This window comes from Chlamydotis macqueenii, chromosome Z (genome assembly GCF_036417535.1).
Source record: "Chlamydotis macqueenii isolate bChlMac1 chromosome Z, bChlMac1.mat, whole genome shotgun sequence".
Lineage (NCBI taxonomy): Eukaryota > Metazoa > Chordata > Aves > Otidiformes > Otididae > Chlamydotis > Chlamydotis macqueenii.
Window position 1 is genome coordinate 72,058,867 of NC_141593.1, and position 19,973 is coordinate 72,078,839.

The window sequence follows — 19,973 nt, forward strand, 5'->3', positions numbered from 1 at the left end:
GCTGAGTGGGGTCCCCACACATCTGCCATAAGCACTGCCAAACCTCATCCACACCACTGTAGCCCAAATTACCACTCATCCCTGCTTGCTGTTGCAGAGGAATTTAACCAGGTTTGGGAAGGGCTCTGCATTTGTCCATCCAAGAAGCCAATACGGTTGGAACCTGTGAGCCCTGCCGGCCCAGACTGTGCTGCTGGGCTGATTACAGGGCACGACAAGCCTACTAGGTGGCAACTCACCGGCTAAGCAACCAGTATCCCAGTACCTGCTGGGGTCCAGGTACTGGACTGCATGCGAGACAGAAAACTGCTTGCTGTTTGTAACAGCCTACCAAGGGTGCAAGTTCTTCAAGATCTCCAAGGTTTTGTTCTGATGAGGCTTCAGAAACAGGTTTTTCCAATGCACGAGACTGAGCTGCAGGTCCAGCACACCAAATATCTGTATCGTCAGCACGTTGCTCATGGAAAGTATTATCTGCAGCAGGAGGAGAGCTCCTACCTCACCTGTGACTGGAGATCTGGTGCAACAGCCAGGAGTCCAAATTCAAAATCTGTGTCACAGCACACCTTCTCAGGCTGCACAAAGTCTCACTGCTCCTGCTGCGGAAAGTCGGGCCCACAGCACTGTGCATGCTGGTGGCTCTCTGCAGGACAGGCTGTCCTACACCCACCCCTGCCTGCACTGAGTTTTGCTCAGCGCACCAACAAATGTCCCTGTGCAGATATGCTCATGTACAGGCAAGCTGGGGATGAAGAGCATCTTCACTTTTTCCCCTGTGAGAAGTAACCCTTTTGGATTAGCTTGTGCATGCCAAGGCGGACCAGCGACACTGGTGTGATTGCATAATACAATTACAGGCTTTAGGTTCTACTGGAAAAGAATTCCCATATAAATAGGCTTGAAAAGCCCAGTGGTAGTATCAGGGTAAGTAAAGGTGTCTGTGCTCCAGAGAGCGATGACAGCTCACACTTTACAGCTCAGCAGATAACACTCTCAATCCTATTTTCTTTTCTTCTTTTTATTCCAACCATAGCTCTTCAGTTTCAAAACAGCAATTGTATTTTCCTGTGCAGGAAAGGGGTGGGGATAGCTCTTAGAGAACACTTTCTTTGGAAAACTGATGCATTCCTGTCAATTTGATTGTTTTGCAACTAATCTCATCTATCACACGCCTCTTAGGTCCAGTGTGTCTGACTGCTGCCCTTTGCCCGTCGTTTCCCTGCACCCAGCAGCGCAGTCAGAGCACGGGCACATGCACACAGCAGTGATGCCATATGGCACTGCTGGTCTTCACTAGGCATTTAACTTGCCCTGGTGCATGGATTTGACTCAGCCATACAGGCTGGCATGCTGGCTCCAACCCTCATCCAGGCAACATTTTTCACTAACTCAAGGATCCCAGGCTTACATTTTTGAGTTTGCTTTTTTTTTTTTTTAAATCCACCTACAGACTTCCTTCCTCAAAGTTTCAAAATGTAAGATGAGTACATCATCAAAAAGACAATCCAGAAAGCAAAGAGAGGAATGTCAGTGTTACCTACAATTTGTAAGACACACACATATGAAAATCTCCTGCCTTTTACAGATGTTTTATCATGGTTTCTGTGGAGCTACTGCTTCAAGACAAAATCGGAGCCCTCAGAACTTCGTCACCAGCCATCACCTTCCTGGGTCAGGTGCCAAATAAGCACAGACTGTTTTGTTTCTGGTTCAGCTTCTCGCAAACTTGCCGCACTAAATGGTTTGTGAGCCTCAGAGCTTAAGCTGGGCTCCGCTCCAAGTTGTGGACACTCTCCTAGGCACATCTGCAAAACAGTGGGTCACGCGCCCTCAGACGTACCTCACTGTCCAGATTCCACTTCTGCTGTGTAATAATGCTATCAAGGAGAAATTATCAGTAATAAATTCATTTGGATCCAAAGTCAACCAGACAATGTGATCATGCAGCAACCCAGAGCTTTAAATACCATCTGTACGTGTCATCTCAATACTACAAACTCAGAGGCTACAGATTTATTGTTACAAGAGTAATAAACAGTACAGATACGGTGGTTTTCACCTCTTGGTTCACAACTTGGTTCCCCTCGATGAAGGGCAAACAGAGCCAGTTGCCTCTTCCACAACTGTAGACTGAGAAGCAAAATCCTGTCCCCATATGGACAACCTGACAACTGGACCATGGCCTTGACCATGTCACTTTATAGACAGTTCCTAAAAGAGGGCAAAGGGACATGTTCCCAAGCTGGCTTTTTATGCATTTGGCCCACAGACAAGGTGCAACTACAGTCAGTGGCCACAACTGGGAAACAAAGCCTGCCTTGCTGAGTCCAGCAAGGTCTTCTCCCCACCAGATACGGTGCAAGCAGGAAAAGCATTTCCCATCTTTGACTCCAGCGTTTGCAGTACAATTTAAAGCTGCTTCTGCAAGAAGCAAACACTGCTGGCTGCCAGCAGCTCGGAAGGGGATCTCTGGGGGCTCAGGCAGTCCAGGCACAAGCACGTATGCTGCAGTTCTGCCTCTTCCCACAAAAACAGGGCACCGAATCTCAGAGCACAGCACCACAGCCAGCACGCAGAAACACAAGGGCTGTCTCTCCGGCAGCCCTGCAGCTCGTGGTGGGTGCCCCAGCATCTACACTCAACGGTGGGAATATTCATGGGTAAGGCTACTGAATATGCATTAATGGAGAATCCAGCGTGGGGAACCGTTACTGCAGATGCTCAGTTTTCAAACCGCCTGTTGGCATGCATTTCGCACCTCAGACACTTGAGGCCTGTCAGGGAGGCAGTTTATGTTGGTGCCACAGGAAAACTGAGTTACCAGTGAAGTCTCACAAACCGGACCAGTCTAGCAAGCAGTTTTGTATGAATAATGCGTTCAAAAAAAAAAAAAAAAAAAGCTGAGAATAGTTTGTGAACAAGAAAGGAGGTGGAGAGACTTCAGCTAAGTGATCTTGCATTCCTCGATTTGCTTTATCAATCTCAGTATTCAGAAAAAAAAAGCTTAAGAGCAGCCCACACTCTCCAGTGAATCAACAAAACCACACAAAGGACTGTACCACTTCTCCCAGCCTCCGGGCTGTGCATTAGCTTTTAGCAAAGGTATCTGCCACATGAATAATGCAGCACGTGTTCCAGAGCATCTGTACTCCAATCAATCCACAGTAGCAAATAAAAACCTTTCACCAGGCCTTTCTGTCAGGCAGCAGGACCTTTTTACAGCTGCTCAGAGGCATATCCTTGGAAAAACAACCCTATCTGCTAGCAGAGCTGGAAGCCTTTTAAATCAGCCAGCTGCGAACCAGCCTTTTAAATCAACCATCTTGTGATTGATGCAATTTTATCAATTGCATTTCTTTGTCTTTTGTTCCTAAAGGATCCACACCCACTGTTACGGGGCTCAGATTATGAGAGCTCAGATTAAGGTTTCAGTTCACTTTCAGAAACAAACACGTGCCACCCCCCAAAAGCAGCAGCTGACAGCCTGCAGCCTGCCCAAGGGCCCTCTCCTTCCCGAGAGGAACAAGGTAGCCCCACCAGCCAGAGAGCACACACACCGCATCCCTCTCCTGTGCTGTAAAGCAGCATCCTCATCAAAGTACCCTTCCCCAATGCAGGGGTACAAGCAAAGAGCGGTCACCAAACCAAGCCTCAGTTACATGCTCAAACCTCTGTATTTTCAGAGACAAAGCAGATGATGGAAAATGGTGCTTTTGTTCGTGTCCATTGCTAGCGCCAGTTTCAACATCAGTGCTCTGTAGAAGGACGTATGTCCTTTCTCCTTGGCAGCCCACCGGGAGCTGTGGGAACTGCTTCCGTCACCTCATTTCAGCAGCACAACCTGCAAGCTACTGGCTATGCGAGTGAGGACACTGACGCTGGTGCAGATGGATTTGGGTCTGCAGAGGTTGTGTGGGACAAAATTACAACAGCAAGCAAGATCACAAAGGAGACCATATTCTAGAGATGTGTTATCTTTCACCAGAAAATCCTGCTTTAAATAACACTCCAAAATATTTGCAGTTGTCCAGTGTGGCCAAGATACTTAAATAGAGTGCCCTAGAAAGTTGGTTGTGAAAAAACACCTCTGCCTGTAGTGTAAGCATTGCACAAATACAGAGGACATGAAGCAGGGGGTGAAGGAGTCACTCAAGATGGAAATTAGTTGATTTCCTCGTCCACAGAACAGCGAGGCCCACATCTTTCTTTAAGTGGGCACAGCAGCCCCTCTTGCCCCTTGTTTTTGGTGCATGCTGGCCAGGATGCATGTCAGACCTTCCCCCATGCTAGCAGCAGGTCAAAGCTTACACAGAGGCTGGACACAGCCCCAAGAGAGGCAAGACAGTGGCTCCTCTGCTGACACAGGCATCATCTGCTTGGACCACAAGCAGAAGGGGATTCCTGTACTTTTGCATCCCCCAAATAACTGCTTGAGCCAGGGAAGGCAAACATTACATAGAGACCTGCCCTGTTTTGAACAGCAAGACTCCAGCAGCCCACTGCAGCCCTGCACCCCACAAACATCATCACCAGCTGGTACCACATCGTCTGAGAGCATCTTTCTAGTGAGGAGCCCCAAAGCAGCCCACCAAGGGCCAAAGACACATCAGAGCCCTGAACTTGGCAGAATGCACATTGTGCAAATTTGCTTCATGTTAGAAGATATACCAAGTGCTGAGAACCTCAAAATAATTTTAAATGCATAAGTCCAGAGGCAGGCTAGGTCTGCCAGGAGTGAAACAAGGCCACTCTCCACAAGGCAATGTTGAGACAGAAAAAATCCAGTGGCCATCCTGGATGAGCTTTCCGACTGCATTTGCATTTAGCCAAAGTTGAAACCACAATACACTCCCCAAGGCAGGCAGCAATGCCCAATGAGGTCCAGTACAAAAACTCCCTGATGGTGACACCAGCTCACGGTATTGCCGCATGCCCACCACCTGGTAGTACTCCATGGCTATGCTCTTCTGTCACACCAGCACAGCAGCAAGATGGACAAGGGAGCATATGTGCCTCACAAAAATAGCTCAGCCAGGTTTATTTTTAACTAGGTCATCCCAGCACAGCCAGCAGCAATGGCCAGGAGCAGGGAAGAAAGCAAAGAGGAAAAACTGGCAGAGATCACAGCCTCAGGCAGCTCCCAAGAGGCTCAAACTCTCCTATCACCTAACCTGACGAGGAGCTCAAGACTGTGTTTTGGGTAGGTCCCCCAGAACATTGTATAGTGAGGCCACGTCATGAAGTGCTGGCTGAATTGTTACCTGTTATTTATTTTACTGCTGGGGTCACTTCCAAGCCTGACACTGAATGTGTACTTGAGCTTTGTCCTGGGACAAGTGGGAGAAGAAATTAGAACAATAAAGCATACAGAATTACAGGAAAAAATTGGGCCAGAATACACTTCTGGAGGCCCCGAGTCCTATTCTCAACCCCCAGCAACACTCACTACAAAGACAGGTCATGTTGCTCAGACTGTCCAGCTGAGTTCAGAAGACTGATGAAGATAGAGAGCCCATAGCCTCCTTGGGAAACCTGACTGCCTACAGTCTTGTGGAGAAGCCCAGGCTGCAGATGGCTTGCAGGGCTTGCAAAGTTACCCAGATGACTCCAGTCAAACTTGCAGTCCACCAGGACCCTTGTGGCCTTCACTGAAGAGCTGCTCTCTTCCCAGTGGCATCTAGCCTGCACCACTGCAGAGGTGCTGCAAATCAGGGGCAGAAGTTGGCATTTGTCTGTATTGAAGTTCATGCAGGGCTGTTTTTCCCCTCAAGAGAGACATAAAGCAGGCTGGAAGCCTCCAGGTTGCTTAGGAAGCCCAGGGACTGGGAACTGCCCATGGAGGGTCTGTTGCCAGACCCTGGACTTCCCTGCAGCAGCCAGACAAGCATCGCTCTTCCCATGAGCAACCAAAATGATTCACCCTGGAGCGAGGGAGCCTGAGGCACCAGTGGCACCACCACTGGCACTCTACTGCCAACAGCACCTAGAGCTCCACTTCCTGAAGGTTCACACCTCTCGTTCAGGCACAGGGAGTGAAACGCCACCTCGCTGCACATGAATTCCCCCAGGCCTCAGGAGAAGTTGCTTCATAAATATTTTTAAGCCAACATCAGCTAGAAATCAAGCCAGAGAGCATGGCCCACCCTCCAAGAGTGTGAAGAAACTTGTGCTCAGTCAATGCAAAGTCAGTTTGTGCATCCCAGGAGGGACAGTGGAATCCTCCAGGGATGATCCCACATTTGGTGGCAACACCATTTTCTAGCAGTTCAACCCCCTTCACCACGTTTCCCATATCTGCTTCATGTGGTGCCTCTAGTCTGCAAGATCAGACAGAAAGAGAGACGATCTGCTGAGGACACAAACAGCTTCAGTCAACGTGGCCTTTAACAAATACAGTAGTGGGTTGGGGGATAGTGAAAGTCTGGCAAAACCCAAAACAACCCCGAAACTCAACTCCGTTTCATTAGGCTTATCAGAGCTCCCAGGAAGGGCAGCAGACAGTATGACTGAAACAGAGGATGGGGCCACCCCAGCCTCTTTGGAGCGTGAGTCCCTCCTTCCCTTGGTTCACCTCCAGCTTTCCAAGATAGCCTGTGTACTCCGGCAGAAAGATAAAGCTGACTTGCCTGCATTCTCCAGAGACAATACCCTCTTTCACTCTGCCAGTTACCTGGGCAGCAAAGAAAATATTATTGCTTATCAACTTCCTTGTAAGTACTAATGTGCTTCTGAATTCAATAAGAGGGCAAATTCCACCTCATAGAGCCTTCCTACGCTGGCAAGATCCTGCTCTGTTACGAAAGAAAAGCAAATACAACAACCCCAGTTCAAAGAACCATAAAAACTGGAAGCCTCCTCCGCCCCTGCACCCTGCAAAAACTCATGATAAAAAGGAAGTGGTGAAATGCACAAACTTTAAGAGACATTGCCACATTTCTTGTCAGAAAGGCAGCCTCATCATCTCACCCTCTGAAAGCTCAGCAGTTTCTCCTGAAACCAGAAGACTATGCTTTCGCTCTCCTATGTCACAGGAAGAAGCTTTCTGCTATTCACGGCCAAGATGGTTTCTGAGTTTCAGGAACCAAAGTTCAGCTCCCCATTGAAAATGTGCAGCTGGGTCTCAGTAGCCTGCCACGGTGTTTGGGAAGATAGGGACGCTTGGTCCCACTGCTCTTTATCATGAGATCCAAGCATCCCTGCAGACAGCTGGCAGATAGCATATCTCTGCTAAAGGCTACTGTACAGAACACTTTCCTTGCAGGAAAGCTGGACATCACCGGTTTTGGAGGTTTGGCCACCTTCAGGAAATCCCAAGACCTTGGTTAGCTGCCAACAAGAGTCCAAGCAGGGTCCACTGGGCTAGCCAGGGTTCTTCCCAAACCTCTTCTGCCTAGCTGAGGAGTTGTGGCTGCCACCAGAATACAGACATGTTAGGAAATCTGAAGTGGCCAGCAGGATGGCGAGGCAGTGGAAATACACCAAGTGCAGATGTTTCTCCTGAGTGCTGTGAAGGTTTGGAGGCTACATGCTTCACCCGAATGTCTGAATATACAGGCCCTTACATCTAACGTGATCTTACGTAACCCCCATGACTGCAGGTTTGTGTATTAACCAGCCCATGGACTAGAACTCTTGCAGGACATGATGAGATTCCAGCCAGCAAGACCAAGCCTGGCCTTAGCTAGGTAGCTTCTCCAAGCTACCTGGGAAAACTGAGATTCATCCATTCATTAACCAGATGAAAATGGAAACTGCGACAGAGCCAGGGCACTAACCAGCTCTGACAGTCTGGTCGGGAAAGCACAAGCACAGACACAAGGACACAGTCTAGGGGACCTTGCCTATGGTGGTCTCCAGTCCAGCCTCACAGTGAACCTGCCCATAGCCCTAAATCAGGGCAGATGCAGAGCCTCCAAACTCCAACGATGATGGCCTCTACCTGCCTCATTCCAGGGCTGCACTGCCCTCGCAGGCTTTCTCTAACACCTGACCTACTTCCCTCCAGCTGCAGCTTGCATCCTTTTTTCCTTGTTATGCTGTCACTGCCAAGAAGAGTCTGGCTCTGTAACTGCCCTTCCAGGAGTTCTACGTCACTGATTCAGCAGCAAAAGACACAGGTACCTACTGTCATGGACTAGAGAAGAACCAGCTAGGGGTTTCCCAGCTGTCAGCCAGGAGCAAAGGGAAACAATCCCTGTCCTTCTGGGAGCAACAACAGCAGAACCTTGTTCTTTGGAAGGTGGCAGGCAGCATCAAAGGTCTTCTCTGAAGCCCATAGCTGCAGAGTTCTTCCATTTCCCTTGTAGCATCATCTGCACACAGAAAACATTTAGGTGTCCACAGAAGTGTGGGGAGCTCTCCCACACTCATGCAGCGCCTGTGGAATTGCTTTGTGATTCCAGTTGAGGCTTTTCTCTTTGCCTGGCTGATTAAACCAGAATTGACATCTCTCTGTTCTCCAGAAAACTCCTAACGCACTTTTGAGCTCTCTAACAGCAGGCCCCATTTATTTGATGCATGACAAGCCAGCAAGACAGCGTGGCAAAAGCAGGTGTTACAGACACAACAGCCAATGCTTTCTTCTGCTGCATCACAAGTTTTAAAATCCGTTCACCACTTAGAGCAGAGATACCGGGTTTAGTTTTGCTCTTTCTGTTTCTTAGTCTGGCTTTGATTCATGTTGACTAAGTGGGAAGACTACCCATGCTTTCCCTGCCAGAGAAATGAGATTTTGTGCCCATTGATTGACCCCCTGGGCTTGGAAAATGCAGACTCTCTGGGAAACCAGCAGCATCACTCTGAACCAAATCCATCAGTGCAAGTGCAGAAGCAGTGTTTGGTCGAGACCGGGAGCACGCTTTTTAAGCAAATCTCCTTATTGCTGCCATTTACTGCACTCCAGTTTGCATTGCAAAGCTGTCTTGGAGCATGCAGACAGCATTCCCTTCAGATGAAACTAAAAACATTCCAGGATCAGAACCCAGTGCACTCCATCTGCTAATGGGACCAGCTGGGCCAAATCAAAACATTCAAAATGCCTGTGGGGATGAAGTCCTGGTAGCATCTCTTTCACTCCACAGGCCTACTCCTCTTGCACTGGTAGGTGATAGTTAATAGAGACGTGAGGTCAGTCTCTGCACAGACACTTTTCTGTAGACATCCCTCTCTGTTTGACCTTCAGCCTTGCCTGTCTTCAGATAGGCTATTTTCTTTACCTCCTCTCCTCCAAGTATTGCTCCCTTGTACTGGTTTTGGGTGTTCCACCACCTCCCATCTACCAGGAATGAAGATCAGCCTCTCTTCTCCTATAGTAGTTTATCTCCTACATACTTCATCCCTGTCAACTTCTTTGTACATCTTCTCTAATACAAGTTTTGATGGCCTTCCAGCTCCGTCCCTCTGCACCACCCCTCTCTCCAACCCTTCCGCTGGAAACTCCACATCCCAACTGAGCTCCCCGCTACAGGGTCACTCCCTGTCCCTCTACCACTGCTACTTTCCATGCCAGCCTGTTTCTCCAGCATAGCTGATATCCACACTGACAAGCTGATCTTTTCTCTGCCTTTGATTCAGCTCTGGGTGTCTGTGCCTCAGGGACTTTTTGAGCCAAAGGCTTATCTGTCTGTTTAGCCAGCCCTAATGGATTTTCCGCCTGCAGATTCATCTAATGGCTTTTCTTGAACCACATCCCCAACATCCTGTGTCAATGAGTTCCACTGTTTATCTGTATCCTGTAGTTCCTAGGCAGTGATAAACAGAGGAACAATCACTCCCTATCTGAACACTCCATCCCATCATCCTACCATATGTCAAAGGCTATATGTCATATCCCTTTTCAGGCATACCTTTTCCAGACTGAACAGTTGTCCCTCTCTGCCTTCTCTTCTGCATTACCAGGTCTTCAATGAGCTGCAGGAAGCTAGCACTGCATGAGGCATTCAAGACACAAATGCACTGTAGAAGTATCCAGACAGTATTTGAGCTTTACATAGTGCCAGTGGAAAGGAAAATGAAACAAAAAAAAAAAAGGAAAGGTAGCACAGCCCTTGAAGTCTGGCTGTGAATTAAAGCAGCATTTGAACTCCTGACATAATGCAGGCCAGGCAGCTTGAGACGCGATTGTGATTTCCATGCCTTAGGCAGCAAAAACAAAGACTGTCTGTGTGAAGAAGAGTGAGAAGAAAAGCACTGGGTAGGACACACTGGGCCACACTGCACCTGACTGAATATGCAGTTTTCTCTGGATATCTTCTATGCATTCATGAAATAAGGTCTGCATCCAGGGCTTTTCAGTACCAGAGAAAGTGTCAAGGCTCCAGGAAACTTCTGCAGATTGCTTAGTGCCGCAGGAGAGTCAGCACTGTGCTTCCAGCTCTTGCTCTGCCAGAGGTGACAGCAGATCAGTCCCCCAGAGGGGTCCCCGAGCAGGCTTGAGGGCTGCAGGTGCATGCTTCCACTGCCCTGCGTGACACCCTGACCACCCCGTGATGCCAGGGAACTCCAAGCACAGGAAGGACAAGCACAGGACACATTGACACAGGCAGATACAAAAGTAAAGAGAGGGAAAGGTTTTTAGAAAGCGCTCAAAATTAAGATCTGAATTTCCTGGGGAAGATTTGCCTTTCTGCAGGAGTTCAAGACACTTGCAGATTTCCAGACATAGACTAAGACACTATGCAGTCATCTGCCAGCGCTGCTGGTGGCCAACAGCACCAGTGGCAGCAGAACCCCACAACGATGAAAGGTGTGTGAAACCCTTTTAGTGCCACATATGGTGTCTGCACCATTCATCTTCCAAACCCCCACAACTGAGCTTGACTCCAATACAGGTAGAAACAAGAGTATAAACACTGCTATGGTTTTTTTATATGTAAGACACAAGCTGTCATGAAGTCACAGAAAAGTCCATATTCCAAGTCATGCTGTCAGGGAAGGAAGAATAGGTGAGACACTGGAAAACTCTTCTGAAATACACAAAACCATACACAAGATAATGACTGGCTTCACTGGTTTCTCAAAACTGAAAGAAAGAGAAGGTAGAGAAATTGTAACTTCAGTTCCCTCTTTACACATCAAACAGAGCTACTCTCAATTAAGCTTAAGAAGTCGTGTTCCATTAACAGCCCACAAAGGGCTGGGCACCAAAACCAAGCTCTCAACAGTAAGAGATTCCCCAAGCTAACAGCAAGATGAGCTTTATTGAAATGTTTTTTGAAATCTCAAGGATTACCACAATATACTCAAGGACATCCTTTGATATTTTGCTTCCGTTCAGTAGGTGGACTCATACAGCAGATACGCGTGCTGCAGCAGAAAGTCAGGGATTCTCACCACTTATCCAAGTTCAACATCCAGCATGAGCATTGGGAAAGAAGCACGGGAGATAGGGATGAAGGTACATTTTCCAGGTTGACTTTAGCTGTGGGTTTCCTTGGTTTAACTCCTTGGAACTTTTGTTCCTAATATCATTAGCAGGTTTTCACTTCTACTGTCATGCCAGAATCACAGGCAAATTTAGGCTGGAAGGGGCCTCTGAGGGTCTGTAGCCCAAACTAGTACTCAAAGCAGGGTCAGCCTCTAAGTCAGGCCATGTTTCTCACAGCCTTGTCCACGCGAATTCTGAAAAACTCCAAAGGTGGAGCTGCTACAGACAAGCAAGCCATCCTGCTAAGCCCCTGTTTGGCTAATAACTGCACTTCAGTTAGTCAATACATACCAGCTGCAGAGGCAGGTACCAGTCCTGCCTTCAGTGCTCTGCCTTCAGGAGGATGAGTCACCTACCCTCCCTCTCCAGTTTTCCAGCCAACACAGTCAGTGAAGTCCATCTCCACTTACAGTCCACGTCCAGAGAGGCTCAGAGGACTCCTGCCTTCAAATTGTCATCCCTCCAATGACCATAAAACAAAACTCAGGAGAGAAAGCTAGCTGTCACGTTGGGGAGCAATATCACTTTGGGGCCCTAAAGGCAAAGCCCAGCAGACCATGCTGAGACCTTGGAGAGAGGAGTGTATGCTCTTCACCATGGTGAGATGGGATGCCTTGGGAGTGACAAGACAGGGAAAGAAATCTCTGCAGGATGCCAGGTAGCTGCTGTTCAGCTAACAGCAGGCTGAGAGATATTACTTCCAGAGAACACTGCTGTCTGCACTGAGTGACATTATTTAGAAGATCATCCTGTTCAAGTTTCTAGCAATGCATCATCCCAGGAAGCTCTTCCCACGATTCCTCCTCTTTACTGCTAAAAACACAACTGCCGCCTTATTTTGCCAAATAATAACTTCCAGATACTGGCTCTTGTTCCAGTTTGTCAGCCAGATTGCAGAATCCATTATCTAGAAAATCAGAGTGTGTTGGTGTTGTTTAGGGAGGGGGGGCTACCGTGGCAGCTTCTCTGAGAAGCTGCTGGAAGTTTCCCCTTTGTCCGGTGGACTCGGCCAGGCCTAGGGCGGACCCACCGCTAGCCAGAGCCAAGCTCATTGCCAACAGTGATAACGCCTCTGTGATAACGTATTTAACAAGGGGAAATAATTTTTTTTTTTTTAAAAAAAAAAAAGAGAAAGAAGCAGAAGCAGGGGCAGAGAGGGGGAGGCGCGAGCCTTGCGGGCCTTGCGGCCCTCACCCTTTGGCCTCCCGCCGGGCAGCCGACTGGGCCCAACTGGGCCCGGCCCGGCTGCAAGGAGTGGAGAGGAGCTGTGACGGGAACCGGAGAGGCGTCTGCCTGAGCCCATTGTGAAGGATTTCTTGTGAGAGGAGCGGCTGCAGACACCAAGGTCAGTGAAGAAGGAGGGGGAGCAGTGATGCTGCTCACAGCAGAGAATCCCCTGCAGCCCGTGGTGCAGCCCATGGTGAGGCCGGCTGTGCCCCTGCAGCCCATGGAGGCCCACGGAGGAGCAGAGATCCCCCTGCAGCCCACGGAGGAGCAGAGATCCACCTGCAGCCCGTGGAGGACCCCATGCCGGAGCAGGTGGATGCCTGAAGGAGGCTGTGGCCCATGGAGGGCCCGCTGGGGCAGCTGTTCTGGAGGGACTGCACCCTGTGGAAAATAACCTAGGTTGGAGCAGTTTCACAAAGGACTGCAGCCCGTGGGAAGGACCCCAGGCTGGAGCAGGGGAGGAATGTAAGGAGTTCTTCCCCCAAGGACAAAGGAGCGGTGGAAAGCAACATGTGATGACCTGACTGCAACTCCGATTCCTATTCCCACCCTGTGCCGCTTGGGAGGGGAAGAAGGTAGAGATAACTGAAATGAAGTTAAGCCTGGGAAGAGAGAGAGGTGGGGAGGAAGTTGGTTTTGTTTTCTTCCTCATTATCTTGCTTTGGTTTTAATAATAATAAGAAATAAACAGTTTTCCCCGAGTCTGTTATGTCCATGAGAGTAACTTCAAGAATCTCTCCCTGTCCTTATCTCAGACCTTGAGCCTTTTTGTTGTATTATCTCTCCCCTATTCCTTCAGAGGATGGGGGGAGTGAGTGAGAGAGACTGCGTAGCTTGGTCCCGAGTGGGGCTAAACTACGACTAAGAGGCTTCTGATCTTTTCAATTCCATAGGAACCAAGAGTTCACCAAAACAGAACCTGGAGACCAAGAAAGACAAACGGGTCAACTTCCCACCTGAGCTTTTACTTATAAAATCCCAGTGAGGGGTTGTTTTTTTCTGCTCCAAGACTTGATTTGCCTGGCAGGGTGCATCACAGCCATAGCAATTGCACAGGGATTAATGTATCGTGGAGTGCATGAGCCTCAAATAGATGCAAGGGCCTGTAAAGTCAAGTTCTTCAATGCCTATTAAGCCTTTAAATGAGTGCCATGATTTTTAAAACTGTGAGACACTGAACTCCTATTGATTTCTATGGAAGCTGTCAGATGCCAGGCTATCATTAGCAAAATCAATCTTTTCAATTAAAACTTCAGGCATCAGTTACCGACATCAAGACCTTTACGAATAAAAAGAGAAACATGAGCCACAGCCATGACCACAAGCAGGAGGGGCCAGGAGAGATCCTCCCTGACTGTAGGCAAAAGAGCCTCTATGCATAGGAGGAGCTGAATATTATAAGAGCAGGAACTTGGAACAGTGCTGTTCTGGTTTTGTTTTTGTTTCTCTGTGTGTGTGTATTTTGGTATTCAAATTGAGTTAGATAAAATGTCAGAGAAAAATAATGTGAACTAATTACATTTAAGTAGATGTTAGCAAGACAATGACTTCTTCTGTTTGTTTATCGCAATTAAAGAACTGTCTGGGTTCTCTGTGCTTATTACCCTGCAATTTTGTTGCCAGCACAGGCTCCTTTTAAGGGCCAGATAGACTGGAAGAAGCCAAAGGATGACAAGGAAGATTGGTTCTTCCTGGCATCATTCACATTACCAGACAGTGTTCCCAATAACATCAGTGTGAGGCTCCTTAGAAAAGTGCACTGCATCTGTGACAGCAGTTCAGGCAAAATGGTAGCTACACTTTTCTAAGGCAATATGGTTTATTTTTTCCAAGATTTGTGTATTCCTGCTTAGGGCAAATACTGTGAAACACTTTTTTAATAACTGTTTTTAAGTAACTTCACACGTAACCACATGGAAGGTGTCCGAGAGCTGAACAGCATTGGCAGAGCCAAACTTTCCGTAGCCTGGAAAGCAAAACTCTACTGGTACCTGATGGGAGGAGAGCTACTGTGCTACAGAGGGCGGTGAATAGCCTGTCACTGGATTCAGCACAGGGTGGCGACCTTCCACCCAATGACACTGGGTGGCATTCAGGAGCAGCACCATTTCAAGTGTCCTTTTGGCAGATAGGCAAATGTGCTACATGCAAATACTCCCCTGCTAAACGAGACCCAGGTGGGGCTGGGGCAGGACAGGCAGCTTCAGGAGAGATCCGCTGCTCCTAGTCCTGCGCTTGCATGTGCTCTCATTCGCCTGCTGCATTGGTCTGTACCCCAGCCCAGGGAGAGGGCAACATCTGAGAAAAAAGAGCTTGTCTACTGAGAACTACCCGTGCACCCTGCCTGTGGTTCCCAGAAAAACTGAGATGGGATCCAGAGCTTTCTGACCCTCTTCAGGAGGATTTCAGCCCTCTGCACAGGCACTTTGCAAAGAGAGTTTAAATCATGGTATCTTTACAGCAAGGATTGCTTCATTTCTGCTCTCAGAAGTAGGCCTTGCCTCCTGCCTGCACCTTTTTTCTGACTGTCCCTGCCCTACTCTGTGTACAAGCTAGGGCCACAAGGCTCATATTTGCTTTATTAGCATAACCCTGACCTGGGAAACCTTGCCCAGGCACCCTTTCCTGGGAGGAGCTCTCCTCCAGCGTTGCCTGCTCTCCTGTTTAAGCACTGCTCCCAGAGCTGCCGGAAGAAGAACAAGTTGGGGTTTGGCTTCTCCTGCTTTCCTGGAAGCTATCTAATCCATTTCCATGGACTTTGTCTCATTCTCAGTGATAAAAATATCACAGATCCTGGGAGTTTCTGCTGCTTTGTCTTCCTTACCATTTTCCTCAGTGACTTTGTCCCACAGAGCGACAGAGGTAGCACAGAGGCAACGGTGCAAAAGACCTCCGCTCTGCAGGTAGGAATGTCCGTGTTTCCTGGCACAGAGATAAAAAGCACAGCGACTCACCAGACTGGAAAGAAACCCTTGCACAAACCAGAGCCCGGAAGGATGCTCAGAAGAGAGAGACCAACTTTGGGCACTGCTCTGGAAAATGTGAAGCCGTGTGAAATGGGGCAGGGAGCGGGTCAACAGAGGAGGAGAGAACAGGGCTTGGAGCTGCATACTATCATTGGTCCTACCATGGGCAGCGGCATGTCTCCAAGCTTTAGAAAAGGCTTTGCTTGGCTGAGGGTCAGAAAGTCCTGTTTGTGAATTTCAAAGTGCTTTGGAAATAGTAAAGCATCAGCATTACCCTAAAAGAGCTCTGCGGGGTGTATTTTCAAAATGGAGAATTGCTGGCAAGCCTGTAATACCGCAGAGGGGAAATCCCTGGAAATACTAGGCCAGTCTGGCTTCTACTTGCAAGCCAGTATAGTGCTGTGAGTGTCAAACCCCCCTCAGCCCATACAGCCTCCTGGATGATCTAAAGGTCTTTCCTGTTTCTCCTGCGGAGAGGCAGAAGGCGCGTCAGCGTAATTGCTATCTGCTGCAGGCTGCTTGCTTCAGTCAGCTCTCTGCAGCCAGAGCAGCTTAACGTGCACTTAAGGGAAGCCAGGTAATGACTAGATGTGAAACACCTCACCCACACTATTGCTCCGGTATCTTCTTGCCATGAGAGCAAGAGACCAGACCATCTGCAGCCCTGTTGTGCATCAAGAGGCAGCCAGCCCTGACTGTTTCAAAGAGCAGCCGCTGTCCAGCCTCACCAGGGATGGGTCTGCAGGTCCTCTTGGGTCTGAGCAGGAGGTTGAGCAGCAAGTTTCTCAGCAGCCACCCAGACATCAGCCCACTGGCCAGCTGTAATACTGGTTACCATTGTATTGCCAAAAAAGACTGCTGCTGTTTATAACTGGCAGCTAGCAGTACTCAGACAAGGTGGTGGAATTTTTTTTTTGTCAAAGCAAACACTTCAAACAAACATTGCTGGAGAAGGTTTATTGATGAGAGCGGAGGACAGAGTCTGGCCATTAAGGATCAGAACTCTGCTGAGGTCTCTTTGGACCAACCAAGAGCAGATGGTGGGGAGCTGATCTGGGACAGTCTCCCTCCACCCTGTTTCTTCACAGAAGGTCTCTGTCATACCCTGTCACAACCCACTCTCCAACGGTTTCCCCATCAAAAGCCCTGCTGTGGAAATCAGGGCCCACCAGCGTGGGATGAAGACTTCATGCTATGCAGCCACTGTGGGACAAGGAATAAAAAACATCAGAGGCAGCGAACTGACCGCAACATATAAGGAGCCTGGAAGGTCACGCACAAAATCTACCTTAGCTTGCCCCTGAGGCAGCTGTCTCACTCCAAAACATCACCTTCGCATCTAGGGATTTGCCAAAGCCTTCAGTTCTCTCCCTAAGTCTCTGTAACACTGAAGGGCCCATCTGCCTGGGCACCTGCAGCTCACAGCACAGGGACCTGCTCCGTACCTGAGCACACATCCCTAAAACACAGTCCACATAGCACTCAGGCATCTGGCAGAGCAAACAGCCCACAGGCAAGGAAGAGCTGCTCTTGCACAGCGACCACAAACTGGTTCCAGAAACCAGCAGCCTGCCCAGTGCCAACCCACCTACAAAGAGACTCACAGAAACACGCCACAGGGTCAGACAACCCAAAATCACTAACCAGCTACTAACACATGCAGCAGATACAGAAACATTCAAAATATTATCCATTACTGACATTTTCTGAGCGAGAAATCTGCTCAGAGAGAACAAACCAACACACTCAAGAGACAGGCAGAAATTACCCAAGGGTGAAAAGGAGAGTGAGGAGCCCACCACATCTGGAGATGTCCTGACCTGCTATCAGGAGACCCACTGGCTGCACAGACACAGCCAGCAACCGGTCCGACTGATGGGAGGAGGTGAGCAATGTTGCCAGCTAGGCTGATGCACAGAGGGCAGCGGTCTTCCTCCCCCTCCGGACTTGCAAAACCATCACACTCGTACAGAGCTACTTTGCCTCCGAGGAAGAGAGGTCAGCAGTAGCTCGAGGCAGAATTGAGGTGCAGGCAGCAGAATTGTCTGGCTCTTTGTCCAAACATCTCCAGCGCCTGGGCTTCACATTTCCCATGTCTATGGCAGTCTCTACGGAGATGATGGGGTTTGATTTGTGGCTACAGCCTAATGGATTGAATAAATTTGAAATATCTCTCATTGATGGAGCTATAGCTTGTCTGCAATAATGCTAATTCACAAAACAACATCAGCACAGATGAAAACATCTGCTTTTTGCCTTTTCTCTAAGAAGCAACCAGCTCCCCCCTATCTCGCCTCCCAAAGCTTTGCTCTAGAGTTTCCTGAAATGCTCACACTAAAACGTGAACTCCCTGCGTGTCTCCATCAGTCACTCCCTATCTCCGATCAAACCAGGAGAGATCTGAGCTCTCCAAAGAGGGCAAAGCCAGCAGGAGAACAAAGGGAACAGCAGGGTTACACAGGCTGCTCCTTTGTTAACCCACCGGGAAGCCTGCGTTGGGAAGTTTAAAAGGCAAGCAACACCCAACCTCACCCCAAGTGTTCTCCGAACCCTCTGGAGAAATCACTTCTTGTGAGCACCCAAGAGACCAGAAGAGGTTAAGCCTGCCCAGCCAATTTCCCTTTACAGGAACTGCAGCAAACACGGTGGTTGCTTCGGAGGTGTAAGTGAACGAGGTGGGGATCAGGAACAGCCAGGATGCTGCAGGGTTGCTTTTCCGTACTCCAGAGCAAGACAAGGAGAGCACCACTCCCTGCAGGGCGAACAATGGGTGTTCAGCAAGACACTGCACAGAGCTGGCCTCCCCAGGCCACCGGGGACTTTTATGCAAAGTGCTGTCATCATTGCATATCCCTTCACAAGGCCTGCCTTCGCCCCTGACAGAGCTGCGGGGTCAAGGCCGGGCCCATGGGACGAAGCCGCCCTCCAAAGCTGTGCTGCCTGAAAGTGAGACCCCTTTGAGGGCTTGCCATGAAGGGGTGACTGGCACCAGGAGACCCCAAAGAGCACAGCCCAGGCGTCATTTCTGTGGCTGTCACCATGCTCAGCGCAAGGTGTGACCTGCCCCGACACCAGGCGCCCAAAATCCCTGTGACTCCCCCACAAAGGGGCCAAATTCGACCACTCACAGGCACTCACGGAGCCGGAGATGAGGCTTCTCTCGGTATCACGAGCAAAGTTAAGCGGAGGCCAAACCCTGCGGGGAGGCAGGGTGGGCAGCGAGAGGCGCAGCCTTCCCGGGCAGGCACCACGATGCTGAACCTGCCTCAGGCCGCCGAGGAGCCCGGCTGCTCCGCGCACCGGCCCCGCACCTCGCAGCGGAGCACGGCCGGCTGCAGGCCCCCCCCCGGCCCCCCCGGCCGGCGGGCTCCTCCCGGGGACCGGTTCCCAGTTTCCCCTGGAAGAACGGAACGGCCCGAGGGCAGGGCGGGGATGCTGCCCGGGGAGGAGGCAGCGGACAGCACCGGCGGGGAAGCCCCGCTCCCGCTCCCGCCGCAGACGCCGGGAGATGCCGCGGCCGCCGCATCCCTCCCACCCCCGGCTCTCTTGAGCCCCCCGTGGCGGTGGCTCCGGCTCCGCACAAAGCGAGGTGTGGCCGGCGGGGGCCGCGGCACCCCGGGGCAGGGCAGATCCCCCTCCAGCACCGCCGGGCTCCGCAGGCCTCGGGCTGCGGCAGGTGTCCCGGCCGGCCCTACCCACGCGTGTCCCGGCCCCACGCTCCCTCCCCACCCCAGTCCTGTACCTTGCCGCTCGTGGCGGACGTCTGGCAGCGCAAGGTTTGGGCATGGGAGCCGCGCTGTGCCGTGCCTTTCTGTGCCCAGCCCCCGCCGCGGCCCGCCCGCCGTCCCCGCCCCGGTCCGCCCCCCACGCCGCGCCCCGCAGCCCGGAGGTGCCGGGGGGGGGCTGCCTCCGATCCCCGCGATGCGGGAGCCTGAGCCCGCAGAGCTGGCGGGGAGGTCCGGTCCGGTAGCGCGGCTGTGCCCCAGCGCCTGGGCGTGATCAGCCGGGGGGTTCGGGTGCGGTCGTGGGGAGGGCCCCCCCGTAACCGCGGAAAAGTGCTGAAGCGCCTCGCCTTTCCCTGCGCTCGGGGAGCCGGCCCGCACGGCCGACGTGCGCGGTTCCCCATCAGCATCTCCGCTGCGGGTGGGACCCCCGGGTCCGTGCCCGGAGGTGCATTGTGGCGGCTGGGCACCTTGTCCTAGGAGATCATCCTGGCAGCGCCGGGACTGTGCCATCACCTGCGTGAGGGTACCCACCTGCGGGCCTTGCCTCAGCTCACAGAGCTGCTGGGGACACGGTGGCACGCTCCCCGTGTCATTGGTGTGACCACCGGGTACTGGGCGCTGGACCCTGAA

At 50.6% G+C, this 19,973-nt stretch overlaps 1 protein-coding gene across 1 annotated transcript in view; it reads right to left on the reverse strand.

Annotated features, from left to right (window-relative positions):
- CORO2A (coronin 2A) overlaps window positions 1-19,424 on the reverse strand; it is a 57,141-nt gene extending 37,717 nt beyond the window's left edge. The window contains exon 1 of the mRNA XM_086770173.1: window positions 19,361-19,424. The gene's annotated coding sequence lies outside the window, so the exon portion shown is untranslated. The remainder of the gene's footprint in view (window positions 1-19,360) is intronic.
- Between the last annotated feature and the right edge of the window lie 549 nt (window positions 19,425-19,973).